Source organism: Capricornis sumatraensis, chromosome 2 (assembly GCF_032405125.1).
Source record: "Capricornis sumatraensis isolate serow.1 chromosome 2, serow.2, whole genome shotgun sequence".
In the NCBI taxonomy this organism is placed as follows: domain Eukaryota; kingdom Metazoa; phylum Chordata; class Mammalia; order Artiodactyla; family Bovidae; genus Capricornis; species Capricornis sumatraensis.
This window is the reverse complement of record NC_091070.1, coordinates 137,639,327-137,645,162: the sequence shown is the minus strand read 5'-3', so window position 1 is coordinate 137,645,162 and position 5,836 is coordinate 137,639,327. Positions and strand designations below refer to the sequence as shown.

The 5,836-nt window shown below is 39.7% G+C and overlaps 1 non-coding gene across 1 annotated transcript; it reads left to right on the top strand.

Moving 5' to 3' along the window:
* Positions 1–1,214: 1,214 nt before the first annotated feature.
* Positions 1,215–1,286, top strand: TRNAS-AGA (transfer RNA serine (anticodon AGA)). Its single transcript has one exon. It is a non-coding gene; the product is annotated as a tRNA-Ser (tRNA).
* The last annotated feature ends 4,550 nt before the right edge of the window (positions 1,287–5,836 follow it).

Below are 5,836 nucleotides of genomic sequence, written 5' to 3'. Positions count from 1 at the left end.
TCTACAGGATGGCAATCCATTGTACCCTGAAAAGACTTTGACTTTGACATTTAATGTATTTTATGCAAGGCATTCTTTATTCAGAACTGATGATTTTTAAAAAATATCTAAATTGTTTGCCATAACTTATAAGCACTTTTATAAGCACTATTATAGATAACAAATATAGTCCAGTTCAGCTCACTCGCTCAGTTGTGTCCAACTCTTTGTGACCCCATGAACTGCAGCACGCCAGGCCTCCCTGTCCATCACCAACTCCTGGAGTTCATTCAGACTCATGTCCATCGAGTCCGTGATGCCATCCAGCCATCTCATCCTATGTCCTCCCCTTCTCCTCCTGCCCCTAATTCCTCCCAGCATCAAAGTCTTTTCTAATGAGTCAACTCTTTGCATGAGGTGGCCAAAGTACTGGAGCTTCAGCTTTAGCATCATCCCTTCCAAAGAACACCCAGGTTTGATCTCCTTCAGAATGGACTGGTTGGATCTCCTTGCAGTCCAAGGGACTCTCATGAGTCTTCTCCAACACCACAGTTCAAAAGCATCAATTCTTCGGCGCTCAGCCTTCTTCACAGTCCAAACTCTCACATCCATACATGACTACTGGAAAAACCATAGCCTTGACTAGACAGACCTTAGTTGGCAAAGTAATGTCTCTGCTTTTGAATATGCTATCTAGGTTGCTCATAACTTTTCTTCCAAGGAGTAAGCATCTTTTAATTTCATGGCTGCAGTCACCATCTGCAGTGATTTTGGAGCCCAAAAAAAGAAAGTCTGATACTGTTTCCACTGTTTCCCCATCTATTTCCCATGAAGTGATGAGACCAGATGCCATGATCTTAGTTTTCTGAATGTTGAGTTTTAAGCCAACTTTTTCACTCACCTCTTTTACTTTCATCAAGAGGCTTTTTAGTTTCACTTTCTGCCATAAGGGTGGTGTCATCTGCATATCTGAGGTTATTGATATTTCTCCCAGCAATCTTGATTCCAGCTTGTGTTTCTTCCAGTCCAGTGTTTCCCATAATGTACTCTGCATATAAGTTAAATAAGCAGGGAGACAATATACAGCCTTGACCTACTACTTTTCCTATTTGGAACCAGTCTGTTGTTCCATGTCCAGTTCTAACTGTTGCTTCCTGACCTGCATACAGATTTCTCAAGAGGCAGGTCAGGTGGTCTGGCATTCCCATCTCTTTCAGAATTTTCCACAGTGGGCCTCCCTGGTGGCTCAGAGGTTAAAGCGTCTGCCTAGAATGCGGGAGACCCGGGTTCGATCCCTGGGTTGGGAAGATCCCCTGGAGAAGGAAATGGCAACCCACTCCAGTACTCTTGTGTGGAGAATCCCATGGAGGGTGGAGCCTGGTAGGCTACAGTCCATGGGGTCACAAAGAGTCGGACACGACTGAGTGACTACTTACTTACTTACTTATTGTGATCCACACAATCAAAGGCTTTGGCATAGTCAATAAAGCAGAAAGAGATGCTTTTCTGAAACTCTCTTGCTTTTTCCGTGATCCAGCAGATGCTGCCAATTTGATCTCTGGTTCCTCTGCATTTTCTAAAACCAGCTTGAACATCAGGAAGTTCACGGTTCACATATTGCTGAAGCCTGGCTTGAAGAATTTTGAGCATTACTTTGCTAGCCTGTGAGATGAGTGCAATTGTGTGGTAGTTTGAGCATTATTTAGCATTGCCTTTCTTTGGGATTGGAATGAAAACTGACCTTTTCCAGTCCTGTGGCCACTGCTGAGTTTTCCAAATTTGCTGGCATATTGAGTGCAGCACTTTCACAGCATCATCTTTCAGGAGTTGAAACAGCTCAACTGGAATTCCATCACCTCCACTAGCTTTGTTCGTAGTGATGCTTTCTAAAGCCCACTTGACTTCACATTCCAAGATGTCTGGCTCTAGATGAGTGATCACACCATTGTGATTATCCGGATCGTGAAGATCTTTTTGGCACAGTTCTTCTGTGTATTCTTGCCACCTCTTCTTAATATCTTCTGCTTCTGTTAGGTCCATAACATTTCTGTCCTTTATCAAGCCCATCTCTGCATGAAATGTTCCCCTGGTATCTCTAGTTTTCTTGAAGAGATCTCTAGTATTTCCCATTCTGTTCTTTTCCTCTATTTCTTTGCATTGATCACTGAAGAAGGCTTTCTTATCTCTTCTTGTTATTCTTTGGAACTCTGCATTCAGATGCTTATATCTTTCCTTTTCTCCTTGGCTTTTTGCTTCTCTTCTTTGCACAGCTATTTGTAAGGCCTCCCCAGACAGCCATTTTGCTTTTTTTGCATTTCTTTTCCATGGAGATGGTCTTGATCCCCATCTCCTGTACAATGTCACGAACCTCAGTCCATAGCTCATCAGGCACTCTATCTATCAGATCTAGGCCCTTAAATCTATTTCTCACTTCCACTGTATAATCATAAGGGATTTGATTTAGGTCATACCTGAATGGTCTAGCGGTTTTCCCTACTTTCTTCAATTTCAGTCTGAATTTGGCAATAAGGAGTTCATGATCTGAGCCACAGTCAGCTCCTGGTCTTGTTTTTGTTGACTGTATAGAGCTTCTCCATCTTTGGCTGCAAAGAATATAATCAATCTGATTTCAGTGTTGACCATCTGGTGATGTCCATGCATAGAGTCTTCTCTTGTGTTGTTGGAAGAGGGTGTTTGCTATGACCAGTGCATTTTTTTGGCAAAACTCTATTAGTCTTTGCCCTGCTTCATTCCATACTCCAAGGCCAAATTTGCCTGTTACTCCAAGAGTTTCTTGACTTCCTACTTTTGCATTCCAGTCCCCTATAATGAAAAGGACATCTTTTTTGGGTGTTAGTTCTAAAAGGTCTTGGAGGTCTTCATAGAACTGTTCAACTTCAGCTTCTTCAGCATTACTGGTTGGGGCATAGACTTGGATTACTGTGATATTGAATGGTTTGCCTTGGAAATGAACAGAGATCATTCTGTCATTTTTGAGATTGCATCCAAGTACTGCATTTCGGACTCTTTTGTTGACCATGATGGCTACTCCATTTCTTCTGAGGGATTCCTGCCCGCCGTAGTAGATATAATGGTCATTTGAGTTCAATTCACCCATTCCAGTCCATTTTAGTTCCCTGATTCCTAGAATGTCAATGTTCACCCTTGCCATCTCTTGTTTGACCACTTCCAATTTGCCTTGATTCATGGACCTAACATTCCAGGTTCCTATGCAATATTGCTCTTTTCATCATCGGACCTTGCTTCTATCACCAGTCACCCCCACAACTGGGTATTGTTTTTGCTTTGGCTCCATCCTTCATTCTTTCTGGAGTTATCTCTCCACTGACCTCCAGTAGCATATTGGGCACCTACTGACCTGGGGAGTACCTCTTTCAGTATCCTATCATTTTGCCTTTTCATACTGTTCATGGGGTTCTCAAGCGGGAGGGAGGGAAATCACAAAAGGGAAAAACTTTAGTACAGAGGTCACACACATGTGCACAGAGGGATCTTAAAGGTAAGGGAACAAGTGAAGAATCCTAGACTTCACAGGGTATGAGGTCTGGAGAGGCCTGGAGAGGCAGAACAGGAGGGGCTCCAACCCACTGTTTCAACACTGGAATGGAGGTTCAGTGTTGCCTGTTTTTTTTTTTTTTCAAGAGAAACTGAAAGTATGGATTTATATAGGAAAGGCATCCAAGGGCTTTTAACAGTAATAGCAAATCCTGTGGGTTAAGGCCACAAGGCCACAACAAACAAAATCCACTGGTCTAACTTAACACAATGACCATCTATTTGCAATCCTTTCACTACCATACCTTTATCACAAATAAGTGGCTTTTTATGTAAAAATATAACTATTTGAACACATGCAGTGCTTAATTAACATTCTGCGATTAAATAATGTATGGTTTTCTTTCTATTGGGCAATTATGACATTTTGCTGAATCAGGAAAAATGCAATTTTCAATTTTCTTGAGAAAAAGTATTTAATACCTCTCAGCATATAAGAACATTTTAGCATGATGCCAAGTTTGTGCCTAGAGTTCTTTCTTTCTTTTGATTAATGAGAAGTGTTTCCAGTTACCTATTTACCTATGAGTTAAGGAATAAATTAAATAGTTCCCTACACCTGTAAGACAAGTTAGATTTATTCTTTCTGGAATCATCATACCAGATTATCATCATACACACCTGCAAACGAAACGATGGTTTTTCTATCACAAAGAAAATCTGGCAGTCTCAAAATTAGACCTTCCATATTAATCAGGAAATTATTACCATAGGATGCATTTCTAAGAGGGGAATACAGGACTCTAACAATATAGTCGTTGGCAGAAAATTGTCTGACTCTGGTATACACAACATCTAAAGCCACAGCTTGGAAGTTGAACCCTTACATTATTATTCCATACCTACCAAACCTATTTGCTCATTTATGTAATTGTTCTTGGAGCACAGAAACCATCAGAGGGGAATAAGTTCAGGAAGGAAAATTATGCTTCTTATGGTTATAAGGGATGTGGTGCTCAATAGAGTGGAATTACTTCTCCAGTAAAATAAATCAGAGGGCTTCCCAAACTTGTCAGACCTCTAATCATGAATGATGTTTACATTTCCTGTTGGTTTCTAGTTTTATATCCAACATACAGCGAGCAAAAAATATCCAAATCCATTCCAGAAATGAAAGGCAAACCTGTCTTACAATTTGATGGGCCCAAGTAGTTTGGTATCAGAGATTATAAATCTGCCTTTTCTTATATCAGTCTTTCTGATGAGCACGTTTTAAAACTGCATGCAAAATAGTTCAGTTAAAACTATTGCTTGTGTAACTATTCTAGTAATGTAAAGGTCTATTACAGTATAACTCTGAAAACAAATGAGAGTTTACATACAGGAAATTTCTCCTATAGATCTAGAATGAACTCTCATAAATGGAGATGCAGAATGCAGCATTAATCAAGTTGGAGAAGTACAATGGGTGGAAGCAAATATCCATCTATCACTTCTCTGTCAAACTGCAGAAACTGCCAATTTTTTCTTATAGGAAATATAGGAGTATTGATTGATATTGACTTATCTTGGTATTCAAAATGGTTGTTATTCTGTGTTTATGTCAATGTCAAAAGAGTGTACACTTTCATGACCAACAACAGGGAACATTCCCCTTCCCCAACGTGTAGGAGCAGCCATCTCTAATAAAGGAATGCTTAATTACATCCCTATGTCACACCTACTTTTAAATTTTTTTTCAAATGATTATTTATAGCTCACACACAAGAGCTTTTTGAAAAAATGCCTGTATTTTAATTTCACAAGTTCAGAGTTCTATGCTGCATTTTTTTTTTTAATCTTCAGAGATACCCAGTGCTGGTGGGTTTCAAAGATACAAACTAATCTGCACAGTTGGGGGGCTATATGCCATCCAAAGATCATGAAATTAATGAGGTCAACTTTAAAGGAGCCAAATTTTCTTGAACTGGTTTGATTTGAGCAAAGGGACTCGTTTTCATGTAGTCTTAAAACATTTTTATTAGAGCTATTTAATTTTATGACATTGGTCCAAAGAGTTTGCTAAAAGTCAGGGGAAATCTCCCGTATTTCTTTTCTCCCTTTCTCTCTCTTGGCTATCCGTCTATCTGTCTGTCTGTCTCTCTCTCTCTCTCTCTTACTCTCCTATTCTCCCTATATTGAAATTTAGATTCTGATTTATTTATTTACCTACAGTCCCTTTTCACTGAGAGTACTCAGATTTAAGGGGCATTTAAAGATTCAAGCTAAGTTTTGAATCTTAAAATCATGAACACCACTGTAAACTTTGAGTACATCTCTATACATTCATCTGTTCCCAAAA